This window comes from Bos taurus, chromosome 13 (genome assembly GCF_002263795.3).
Source record: "Bos taurus isolate L1 Dominette 01449 registration number 42190680 breed Hereford chromosome 13, ARS-UCD2.0, whole genome shotgun sequence".
NCBI classification, from domain to species: Eukaryota; Metazoa; Chordata; class Mammalia; order Artiodactyla; family Bovidae; genus Bos; species Bos taurus.
This window is the reverse complement of record NC_037340.1, coordinates 24,872,233-24,885,086: the sequence shown is the minus strand read 5'-3', so window position 1 is coordinate 24,885,086 and position 12,854 is coordinate 24,872,233. Positions and strand designations below refer to the sequence as shown.

The window sequence follows — 12,854 nt, the reverse complement described above, 5'->3', positions numbered from 1 at the left end:
CAACACCACAGTTCAAAAGCATCAGTTCTTCTACACTCAGCCTTCTTCACAGTCCAACTCTCACATCCATACATGACCACAGGAAAAACCATAGCCTTGACTAGACGGACCTTTGTTGGCAAAGTAATATCTCTGCTTTTGAATATGCTATCTAGGTTGGTCATAACTTTCCTTCCAAGGAGTAAGCGTCTGAAACTTTATTCACTCTATTCACTGAGTTCTTTGCACTACACTGCATACTATTTTTTTTTTTTTTTTTGGATTCACATAGTTCAGCTTTGATTATAATTAAAGTAATAAAAAGTATGAAAAACTAGAACATGATTCTTGTTAAAAGAATACATTTGGGGAAATGTTCTTTGGCTATCCCTGTAATCGATCAAGTGTTTGATGGAAGTTATTTTACTAGATATGTGGTCCTGAGATCCATGCAAAAAGAACAGATCAAGGACCTTAGCTACATGACCTGTTGTAAAAGGTTCAGGGATCAAGTCTGATAGCCTGTGTACAAACATACAGATCCATTCAGTGTCATGAGTTGTCTTTCAGAGTATTTTATGTGTTGTTTACAAATTAAACGCCCTGATGATGGGAAAGATTGAAGGCAAAAGGAGAAAGGGGTGGCAAAGGATAAGATGGTTAGATAGCATCACTAACTCAATGGATATGAATCTGAGCAAACTCCAGGAGACAGTGGAGGACAGAGGAGCCTGGGGAGGAATCCATGGGGTTGCAAAGAGTCAGACACGACTTAGCGAATGAACAACAACAACCATACAAATTAAATATGAAGTCCAATAAGGGTCCCTTACAGATTTGACAAAGTATTTCTTTTAAGCACTTTCCTCATAATGCACTCTAGGTACTGCTCCCTGCAGAAGGCCTGTGGGTGGTGGTCAGTGGCAGCCCTAGAAGCCAGAGGAGGACCTGTGGGTGAGGAATGGGGAAATGCAGGGAAGCAGGACTTGGAGAGGATGGACCCGAGCCTGAACAGTGGCAAGCACAGACTGCAAAGTTCCCCCAGCTCGGAAAGCAAAGGCACTCCAAAAGCTCCTGCAACAGAGGCTAGAGCAAGAGTCAGGAACCAGAAACACTAACTACAGGCTAAGTGGCCATCATTCTGATTCATTCCAGAGTTTGGTTCAGATCCTGGGCTCACCACTTAATAACTAAGTGACCTTGAGCAAAGCACTTACACTTTGCAGAGTCCTGTTTCCCTGTATGAAAGTGAGGAAAAGACACCTCCCTGTGCGTGGCTGGGAGGATTAAAAGATATCACCTACACTGCACAGCACGTGCACACAGTAGACATTCAACAAATAGTTGTTATTATTTCATATCATTGTGATTATCCACAATCCAGGGATTGTTAACATCACCCAATGCTATAATTTGAAACACGTTTATTCTTTATATTCTAACAAACTATTTCAAAGCCTGTTTTTCAAATACATTATCTAGTTTGAGCCTAAAAAAAAAAAAATCCCTGTATATGTTCTGCTCTGCTTATCAAAGGCTCTCCGTAATGTTGACTCAAGGGTAAGTCAATTACACAGGATACTGTTCTGCCTATTATTCTTTTTAAACCACATTCCTTGTGGTACTGGGTCAATTTCTTGACTTCCTATTCCCTCTTACCACATTCCATAGCCTAAAAAGATGCCAGTTAAGCTTTAACCCTCCTTTGAAAGTGAATTTTCATCTCTACTCTTTTTTTTTAAAGTTATTTAAAGTAGTGGCAAGTTCTTTGAGTGCCCTCCAAACCCCAACCCAGGCAACAAAATAGTAATAGGAGAAAATTATGAGTGCTTGGGCCAGAGTCCTCCCGCTGAGCATGATGACTTTGTAATGAACTACGCATCCATAAACGGTTGACTCTTTGATCTCTGGCCGCTTGTACAGCTCTAAAGAGAAAGGCATTCCAGCCCAAACCACACAAAGAGAGAAGGAGCACAGGTTATTTATGGGAGCCCACTGACTCTGAGTGTAGCCTGGCTCTTTCAAGATTCAAACACACACATCATTTTGACTGCCAAATCTGCTCCCTCCCCTCATGGAGTCTAATGGGGCTGGAGTGTAGGAATGTCTGATCTCTGGCTTCTCCTTGGGGTGAGAAAGGTAGCTGGTTTGGCAGAGAGACAGACACAACAGTATTTATAGAGACAGTAGAAAATCGACTCCATATGCCTAGGAAAGGAAATCAGAGTCAATCACCAGGAGCTTTAAAAGGACTCCTGAATTCCCTTTCTGAGGTTCAGTTTCTGGCCAAGAGTAAACAGGACCTACTAACCAGCTCTCCAGCCGTACAAAGTCCGGTATCCACATGTCCCCTCTTATCTGAAGGTGTTCCCCCAATGTTGTCACTTTACAGAAGGAAACACTCTAGCTTCTTGAATTCAGAAGCTGTTTTGCAAGTCTGACTCTTGTATTAGTGAATTTCCTGCATCAGAGCTGGTATAAACATGGAAGCCATGAATCCTTGATTCTGAAGTTGTTGAAACTAAGTTCAATGACCTCTTGCCAGTGACTCTAGAGTTATGATGTTTTGGGGTAACAATGCAATTTGGCTGACTCACGTTGCTCACTAAAGCAAATCCAAGGTTATAACCACTGTACTGGGATAGGAGCTATCTCTTTTCTATCTTAGCTTCCTGTGGATCAAATACCAAAATTTTACAGTATGGTGTAAAACGGTAAGGGCTATATGAAGACTTCTGTAATGCGACCTCATGAACTGTAGCCTGCCAGGCTCCTCCGTCCATGGATTCTTCAAGCAGGAATACTGGAGTGGGTTGCTATTTCCTTCTCCATCTATAATCGGAGGAAACTCAAAACGAAAATTGCTTTTATTAAAGTATTGAACTAGTGGATTTGTGAAGGGGAACACTGACTGAAATCACCCCCCACCCCCAGCCAGGCAAGATAGTTGCCACTTGCCTGAATCGTCCTAGAACAGGAGGTCATGGTAAGGAGCACAGAACTAAAAAGTTACCACCAACAGGAAAAATTTGTGAAAGGTCAAAAGGAGAGAGGAGATGCAGCTATATATGTCTTATTAATCTCCTAGAATCCTCGCTGGAATCCATCTTGGCTGAGTGACACATGCCACCAGAGTTCACCAGAAAGGACCCTGAGTCAAAATGATTGGCCAGAGACCATCTGGAAACTAACCCCATCCCCATAAAACCTGAGACTGTGAGCCACGTGGCAAAGCAGTCCTCTTGGGTTCTCTTACGCTCCTGCTCTCCACCCAGGTGCCTCTGCCCCCAAAAGTCTCTTGCTCTGTCAGTGTGTGTGTCCCCTCAGACAATTCATTTCTGAATGTGAGGCAAGAGCCTACTCTCAGGCCCTGGAAGGGGTCCCCCGTCCTGCAGCAGATTTATGATCAGAATTTGGGCCAAATGAGTACAATTAAAGCTGGGGGGTCGATTTGGTCATCCCACCATTCAAGACACCCAAATCCACCTCTGTAGGTGATCTGGGCAAAGCAAAAGAACCTCAATGAAACTGGCAAGCTAATTTTGCTACTTTTGTGGGACCTTGACTTAGATCAAAGTCATTATTACTGGGTAGGCCTTTAAAAGGATCTTTTGATTCACTCTATTTACTCCATATATACAAAGTCATTAGATACCTATAGGGGTTCACATGTTGTCTGCCAAAGGTTCATGATCTTTGAACATTCTCTTAGTCTAGTCATCATGATGGCTTCAAGCCAGAGTCTGAACACAAAGACAGGCACAAAAGTGTACATAAAACATAGCCTGAAAGGTAACACCTATATTGACAGAGCTGCCTGAAAGCTCAAAGAAAGAATGGCTAAAAAAATAAAACAGCTGGATATCAGAATGAATACACATTGGAGGAAGAGTGCATGGATGGACTCAGATGTATTGTTCCATGGGGCTCAAGGAGGAATTAACAGAAGCCAAGTTTTATAGATAGACCTTTAGCTCGTAATTCGTTCACTGTCAAGATGATGAATGCTCACTTTATGATTTAATAAAAAGAGAGACTTACCTAGCAAAAAATGAAGAGGAGGCGTCCTCCACTGATAAGTGGCACAGTCTTTGGGGGTGACACCCAGGGCCTCTGGATTGAGGCTCCAACCCCGTCACCCGGACACACAGCACACAGCACAATCCGTACAAATTCAGGACCTCAGTCTCTCCATCTGAAAAATGCAAATAATAATGTCATGGTTTCCACCCAGTCACTGCGGAGTAATTAGAAATTTAAGCTGATTAAAACACACAGGAAGGATATAGAGTACAATGTATGCATGATGTGAAGAGCAGAATGGGTTGTAATCCTATATACGCTTCTGTACAAGTTACCCAAGTCAGAAGTTTTTAACTTCCAGTTTTTCACAAAGCCTTAGTCAGACACTACTAAGGAATGTAAACACATTAAACTGATCAACCATGAAAAGAATAGCAGACTTGTGTAGTTTGGGCTTTCCTGGTGGCTCAGACGGTAAAGAATCCTCCTGCAATGTGGGAGACCTGGGTTTGATCCCTGGGTTGGGAAGACGCCCTGGAGAAGGGAATGGCAACCCACTCCCAGTATTTTTGCCTGGAAAATTCCATGGACAGGGGGAGCCTGGCAGGCTACAGTCCATAGGGTCACAAAGAGTCAGAAACAACTGAGCGACTTTCACACTTGTGTCGCTGGAGGCAGAAGGAAATCAGAAAAGGCCAACTGAGAATCAGAGACTGAATGAAAGGCTGAGTTGTCTCTGACTCACCTCTCTGCTCCCTTTGTTGGGAGTGATGGGCAGCAGGGATTGCTGGATCATTTCAAGTGCCTGATGCACAGAGAAGTCTGGATTCCATCAGCCATGCCAATGGGAAGTAACCATGGGACTGGGGACCCATAGCAGGAGGCTGGGCCACCGAAGAACATGAGGTGCCCAACATAAAGATACTGAAATTGTGGATGAAATCAAGAGGACCTCGTCTGCAGAGCAGGAGTCCAGGATCATTGAGGAACTCCAGGAAACAGAATTTGATTTTGCCATCTTTCCCTACAGTCAGCAGATTTCTATGCTGCCAGGAGCTCTAGTAGTTTAGTTGATGTCAGTGAACTGAGTGAGCACAGAACAGGACAACCTGTAGGACAACATTTCCCCAAATGGAAATCTGTTTACTTCAATTCTTCTTAGTATCCAGAGAAACACGTTGCTAATTGGAAAGAAAATCATGGATGAAACGATAGAGAAAAAGAATCATTGAACGCAATTAAAATGTGTCAAAACACATTACTGAGTTTTGACCTAAAATAGCCATTTGCAATCATTTGGTAGTTAAAAAATAAAAAATACTTGGTGGTACCTGAAAATCTCATCTTTGAATAAAATAAAGAGGTCTCTAGAATAATTTGGGAGAAGGCAATGGCGCCCCACTCCAGTACTCTTGCCTGGAAAACCCCATGGATGGAGGAGCCTGGTAGGCTGCAGTCCATGGGGTCGCTAAGTCGGACACGACTGAGCAACTTCACTTTCACTTTTCACTTCCATGCATTGGAGAAGGAAATGGCAACCCACTCCAGTGTTCTCGCCTGGAGAATCCCAGGGACGGGGGAGCCTGGTGGGCTGCCGTCTATGGGGTCACACAGAGTCGGACACGACTGAAGCGACTTAGCAGCAGCAGCAGAATAATTTGAATTGTTGTTGTTCAGTTGCTTAGTTGTGTCCGACTCTTTTCGACCCCATGGACTGCAACACACCAGGCTTCCCTGTCCTTCACCTTCATAATTTGAATACTGCAACCCAATTTGTCACATTTTGGAAGAGAGCACTTGTTTAGTAAATTTTAATTTAAAATCAGCAGAACTCCAAAGTAATTGAAAATTTAGAGACGTCAGGATAAGAGACCACTGAGTCTGAATGATTGAAGTGTTATTGTTTGACCACTGCAAACTACTACTGGTAGCAGATTTATGGAAAACATTATATGATTCAGAGCAACATTTTAATCAATCCAAAGGTTATCCTGTGCCAGCATAATTGTGAGGAAAGCAACTGTGAAACTTGCCCCTTTTTGCAACAGAATTTCTCTCTCTGGTCCACTGGCTACCAATTAAATTTTCTCATTTATGAAATCCAAATGGTTGCACTAGATAGAATGCAAGAATATAAAATGAGATTTCTCCTAAATGTGAAATAGCTGATGGCATTCACAGTTAAAGAAATGCTATTTGATACATGGATACCAAGGCGGGAAGGGTGGTGGTGAGAGGAATTGTGAGATTGGGATTGACACATATATACACTATTAATCCTATGTATGAGTTAGATAATTAAAGAGAATGGCAACCCACTCCAGCATTCTTGCCTGGAGAATCCCATGGACAGAGGAGCCTGGCCGGCTGCAGTCTGTGGAGTCACAAAGAGTCAGACAGGACTGAATGACTGCTACCACTAGAAACTAACACAACATTGTGAAGCAACTAGACTTTAATATAATCAAGTTTAAAAAAATGAAAGCTTTATGAACATTCAAAAAAAAAAAAAAAGAAATACTGTATGAAGTGTACAAAGGTCAGGGATTCTTGTTTATTTGGGAGAAAATATTTGCAAAAGAAACAACTGGCAAGGGATTGATCTCCAAAATATACAAACAGCTCATGCACCTCAATAACAAAAAAACAAATAACCCAATAAAAAAAAATGTGTAGAAGACCTAAATAGACATTTCTCCAGTGAAGACATACAGATGACCAACAAATGCACGAAAAGATGCTCAACATTACTGATTGTTAGAGAAATGCAAATCAAAACTGCAATGAGTTTTGATTTGCAAATCAAATGCAATCAAATGCAAATCAAAACCTATCACCTCACACCTGGCAGAGTGACCATCACTAAAAAATCTACAAACAATAAATGCTGGAGAGGATGTGGAGAAAAGTTCCTATGAAATAAAGCACTTAAACTCTTTGCTAGCTATTGCTGGTTCAATGTAAAACAGATAATATCTGAAGCTGAAGGAATGACGTCACCCCCTAAAACACACGTTTTATTTCTCAATGCCTGATGCTAATGTATAAAGGTATATACTTTTAACTGAGTTGGATTACAAAAGAATACATTGCTAGAAATTATTACAATATATTAACCCTGCTTAGAACAGTGTTATGAGTTCTATAGTAATTTAATAAATCAACAGAGGGCATATGGAATTTTTATTAGCCAGAGTCTTTTATGCAATGTAGGAGACCTGGGTTCGATCCCTGGGTTGAGAAGATCCCTGGAGAAGGGGAAGACTACCCAATCCAGTATTCTGGCCTAGAGAATTCCATGGACTGTATAGTCCATGGGGTCACAAAGACTCAGACAGGACTGAGCGACTTTCACTTTTACTTTCTAACACATTTTCTCTCTGAAAATGGAGTATGGGGGAGGCCAGCAGGGGGAGCTGTCCAAAACCCAAGGCCCCTTTGTGTTTTAGGGAAATTCTCCCCACTGTACACACTTGTTCAGAGTATCTGTCTCCTCATCCTCCAACCTAAGGAAGCTGGAAAAGTCAGATCCTCCTCAGATCTTCTCCTTCCCTTTCCCCTCATCACTTTTCAGCAGTCCTGGAAGCCAGGACCCGGACAGGTGACCTAAGCTCTTCTCTAAATCCCAAGGAAATGACTCAAAGACAATGGGATGGTTAGACGCAGTGATGGTGGCAAGGATGGCAGTGGCCTCGCCCTCATCACGTTGCTCCTGCTCCTTGATTGTCAGAACCCAGCTGGCTCTGCCCAGGGACCAGTCCTGGTCTCAGCAGCTCAGAGTCTGTGAACCCTCAGTTTCCTAGTTCAGGTCAGCTTCCTGCAATTTTCAGCAATTAGGAACTCTTCCCAGAGCAAATACATAGCCTTTATCTTGTTCTTCTGAATCTTCCTGTTCAAATCACCCAAAAGACTAACCCAAACAAATACCACCAAATACACATACAACAAGGCAATCTAACTTATTTGTATTTTCATTTTAAGATGCAATGCAGAGTTTTCTTTTGTTGTGGTGGTTGCTATTCAGTTGCTAAGTCATGCCCAGTGCTTTGCAACCCCTGGACTGCAACTTGCTTGGATCCTCTGTCCTCCATGATCTCCTAGAGTTTGCTCAAATTCATGTCCATTGAATTGGTGATGAAATCTAATTTAAGAGTTTTCTTACCAACTGTTTATTATTAGTGGCCAGAAGAAAAGTTTAAAATATATATATACATACATGACTGTTTTAGTGATAGAACTATTCTCAGAAATGTGACTATAAAACCATCCCAGTGAAAGACATTCAATTGTGCATATCTGAATATATAGCGAAACATACCGTCTCTTATACTGTAACTTAGTCAATGCTTCCTTTTTCTCTTGGAACTATTTCCAAAGTCTAAATAAAGAACCCCAACCAAACAATGACTCAGCTCTGAATCACTTTTAAGTCAGCCATCTTTCTCTATTAGAATCATGTCTGTGACTTTGCTCATAGAAGGCTCTCTGTTTATGATCGTTCTTTATCAATCCACAGGATCACTGTGACCTTTTATAAGTGTCCAGGTCCCTGACCAATTCTCCCTTATTATTCATACTTAAATTCAAAACACAGTGTCATGGAAACCCAACTAGCCTTTCAAATATATCCAACATAGTTGGAAGACTGAAAAGCATGAGTCAACACTTAAAGATTTCCCCAAAGACACAGCCTTCCCAGGGCCTTGTCTAAATGGGGAATCTCTCTAGATACAGGCAGAGCATCCTTCTCCCTCCATCTATCTCCCAAGTAGTCAAATTGGCACTGGGATGGGAGTTAGAGAGACGTAGAAAAGAGAAATAAGGTCCTAGAAATATTCTCTGGGGGTAAAAATGCACTGCCACCACTGCCTGAAGTTAAGGATTGAGATCACATTGTTTCTTCTGTAATGAAGTTTCATTTTATTGAGTCAACATGTTAGAAATAAAGGTATTTCTGGTTAGGGCCAAGACTGTGAAGTCAGGAAGTGGATCACAAAGAAAGAAAGAAGCACCCAGGAAAGAACATTTGTTTGAAGACTGGTAAGATTAAGTATTTTTTTCTTTAAGTACAAATGAACTTACTCATGTTTGAAGGCAAAGGAGAAAGAGTCAAGTGGAGGATAAAATTGAAAATAGTTGAGAGAAAGTTCCTGGGGGTTGGTTTGATAGGATCCCAAGCTCTGGCCGAGAGACTGGTGTAGAAAAGAAAATGAAAGCACCTCCCTCTTTCCTCCTGGCTTCAGGGAACCGTGAACAAAAGAACTCATTGTTCCCAAAGGGCAGTCACTTAGGTATGGGCGTGGCTTTCCCCTCCCTCCATCCTCCATTAGTCCTTGTTTCTCCCTTAAAATCAGTTTGGCACCGGGAGGGAGAGAGAGACAAGAAAGAGAAAGAGGACCTCAGAAATAGGCACTGTGGAAGGAAATACATGGCCACTGACGCCTGAAGCCTTTAATTCCCTTCATGAATGAAATGCCCCAGAAACGCTGTCAGACCGTCGAGGGCCTGAGTCTGTTGAGTCTGTTTATCTGAAATTAGATGCAAAGGAGATGTTTGACTTCCAAGAAATAAAATGAATTGTCATGGTAGAGAAGATTTCATATAGGAAATACTATCCCGAAGCCTTGGAGCTTGAGCCCCCTCCCTCATAACTACCTACTGCAAATTATTTTCGTAATAAAAATGAGCTCCCAGAACAAACTAATTACATGGGAGAGCAACTTACACTTTACTGCAGTCTTCACAATATATTTTTTTTTCATCAAATGTGAGTTAGCCAAAGTAATTAGGAAAAATGATTAGCAAAGCTCTTTATTGAATATGGATCCAAGTCATTAAAAAAAATAAAGCATTTCTTTTGAAAATGGCTTTAAATCTATATTTTCTCCCAAGCGACCGTCTATTTTCCCTTCAACAATAGCTTTTTGGGGACATGTGGTAATCTAAGAGACTATAACTCTTCTCCTGAAATAATACCAAGTTCCTTTTGCCTTTCACGATAGAACACTAAGTTGGTAGAAAGTCGGTAGGAAGTTGGCTGCTTCTTTGCAAGAGATCATTGAAAGAACAAACTGCTGAAATCGCAGTACAAGTCATCTGAAGTGAGACCTGGGCATTACTTCTACTTTTGAAAAAGATGAGACCACCAGGCTATGTACGCTGTTTTTCAATTCTCAAGTAACGCTGGGCTTCTGAGAAGTAATGGTCGGTTTTGAAGGCATTTGTATCTCCTCTTTATATCTTTACTTTTTAAAATATTTTGGATATTTAGGAGTAAACAAGGATAAAACCCATCTGACTGAAATTGCATTTTCCCATGTGAGTTACTTCGGTTTAGTTGGAAAATCTACAATATAAGTTTAGCATTTCTTTTTTTTTTTTTCCTTTAAAAAAATTTTTTTTTTTTTTGCATTCTTGGCACTTAGGCTTGTAGAAAAATTTGACTACTAAAAAAACCTCTAAAAAGTAACAAAGATGGAAGTTAAAATTCATTTCTTGTCTTACACTGTTGGTGGGAATGTAAATTGATATAGCTACTATGGAGAACAGTCTGGAGGTACCTTAAAAAACTAAAAACAGGACCACCGTACAACCCAGCAGTCCCACTCCCGGGCATATGCCCAGTGAAAACCATAATTTCAAAAGATGAATGCACCCCAGTAATTACTGCAGCAGTGTTTACAAAAGCCAGGACATGGGAACAGCCTAAATGTCTATCAACAGAGAAATGGATAAAGAAGATGTGGTACGTGTATACAGTGGAATATTACTCTGCCATAAAAGGAACAAAACTGTGCCATTTGCACAGATGTGGATGGACCTAGAGAGTGTCATGCAGAGTGAAGTAAGTCAGAAAGAGAAAAACAAATATTGTATATTAACACATATATGTAGAATCTAGAAAAATGGTACAGATAAACCTATTTGCAAAGCAAAGATACAGACACATTTGTAGAGAACAAATGTATGGATACCAAGCAGGGAAGGAGTGGGTAGGACAGATTGGGAGGTTGGGGTTGACAATATATACATTACTCTGTGTAGAATGGATGGCTGATGAGGATTTGCTGTATAGCACAGGGAGCTCTACTTGGTGCTCTATAGTTACCTAAATAGGAAGGAAATGAAAAAAAAGGGGGGGTTGTATGTGTGTGTATGGCTGATTTACTTTGCTATATGGCAGAAAAGTGAAAGTTGTGCAGTTGTGTCCAATTCTTTGGGACCCCATGGACTGTATAATTCATGAAATTCTCCAGACCAAAATACTAGAGTGGAAACCCGTGGATTCTTTTTCAGCTGAGTCACCCGGGAAGCCTAAGAATACTGGAGTGGGTAGCCTATCACTTCTCCAGAGGATATTCCCGACCCAGGGATCAAACTGGGGTCTCCTGCATTGCAGGCAGATTCTTTACCAGCTGAGCTACCAGGGAAGCCCTGGTATGTATATGTATATGGCAGAAGTGGGCACAACATTGTGAAGTAACTATACTTCAATAAAAGTTTTTAAAAAATTACAGTTCTTCTGAAACGTTTTTGGGTGTGGATATTAAAACATAAAAGTAAAAAAATAGAAATAAAATTCATTTATTGAATTATTAAATTTTAATTTTATGTGTGTGTGTGTTAATTGCTCGGCCGTGTTAGATGCTATGACCTCATGGTCATGCCCCATGGACGCTATGACCACTAGGACCCCATGGACCCCACCAGGCTTCTCTGTCCATGGGATTCTCCAGGCCAAGAATACTGGAATGGGTTGCCATTTCTTTCTCCAGGGGATCTTCCCAACCCAGGGATCAAACCTGGGTCTCCTGCACTGCTGGTAGATTCTTCACAATCTGAGCCACCAGGAAACCCCAACTTATACATGGAGATAAAATTGATTGTATAACTCTCTGTTATTTCATTAGAAGTTCATTATTTAGATCTTCATGGAAAATGCAGCTTCTAAGCACTTTGGTGTGGCTATTAGCGCTACAAATGAACCAGCTGATTTTCCCCCCATCTTTCTTCCAACAGACATTTATCATGTGGCTCTTTTGGCTCCAGCACTGTGCCCACTGTTGGATACATAGTCAAAAAAGGAAATCGCCAGGTCCAGCTTTTATGCTCATTGTCTAGCGAGGAAAAGCCCTTTGCAAGGGGTGCTGGTCCAATGCTCTCTTCTTACAGAGAAACTATCTCCTTCCTATGCCATAAAGCTACTTTGACCCTCCATTCCCCAAGCCCCACTGCTTCTCCATCACAATGAAGCAAGAAGGGGTGCACACACAACTACGGAAACTTGACTTGCACAGTCCTTGCTTCCTGAAGCATGTGAAGATAAGGTGCTTAGTCAATGTCTCTGAAATGATTGTGTGTCTGCTTCACCTGGGCTTCCCCAGTGACTCAGCAGTAAAGAATCTGCCTGCAATGCAAAAGACACAGGAGACATGGGTTCCATCCCTGGGTTGGAAGATTCCCTGATGGATGAAATGGCAACCCACTCCAGTATTCTTGCCTGGAACATTCCATGGACACAGAGGCCTGGCGGGTTACAGTCCATGGGGGTCAAAGAGTTGGACACGACTGAGCACCTGAACACCTGCTTGCTTCATATAAAGTCGAGAAGAGCTGAGTAAGGTTTTGGAAGCATCTGGACGTTGTCAGAGGATGGAGGTGGGAAAAAGAGGGAGGCAGACGGCCTCCTTGTCTATGAAACAGGACCCTTGCCCCTTTGCTAGGGGTTCACGTCAGCACTGCAATACCAATTTGAACTTGCAAAGTATATTTCTGTCATTTGTGACATTAATCACAGCCTCCCAGTGAGATGGGCCATTTTATGACTTTCATTTCCCTCCACAGAAATAAGA

General features: G+C 41.6%; 1 protein-coding gene across 2 annotated transcripts in view; it reads right to left on the bottom strand.

Annotated features, from left to right (window-relative positions):
* Nucleotides 1-12,854, bottom strand: part of KIAA1217 — an 821,092-nt gene that overhangs the window by 527,893 nt on the left and 280,345 nt on the right. For both annotated transcript variants that reach the window (XM_059892822.1, XM_025000971.2), the window contains one exon: nt 4,021-4,174. The gene's annotated coding sequence lies outside the window, so the exon portion shown is untranslated. The remainder of the gene's footprint in view (nt 1-4,020; nt 4,175-12,854) is intronic.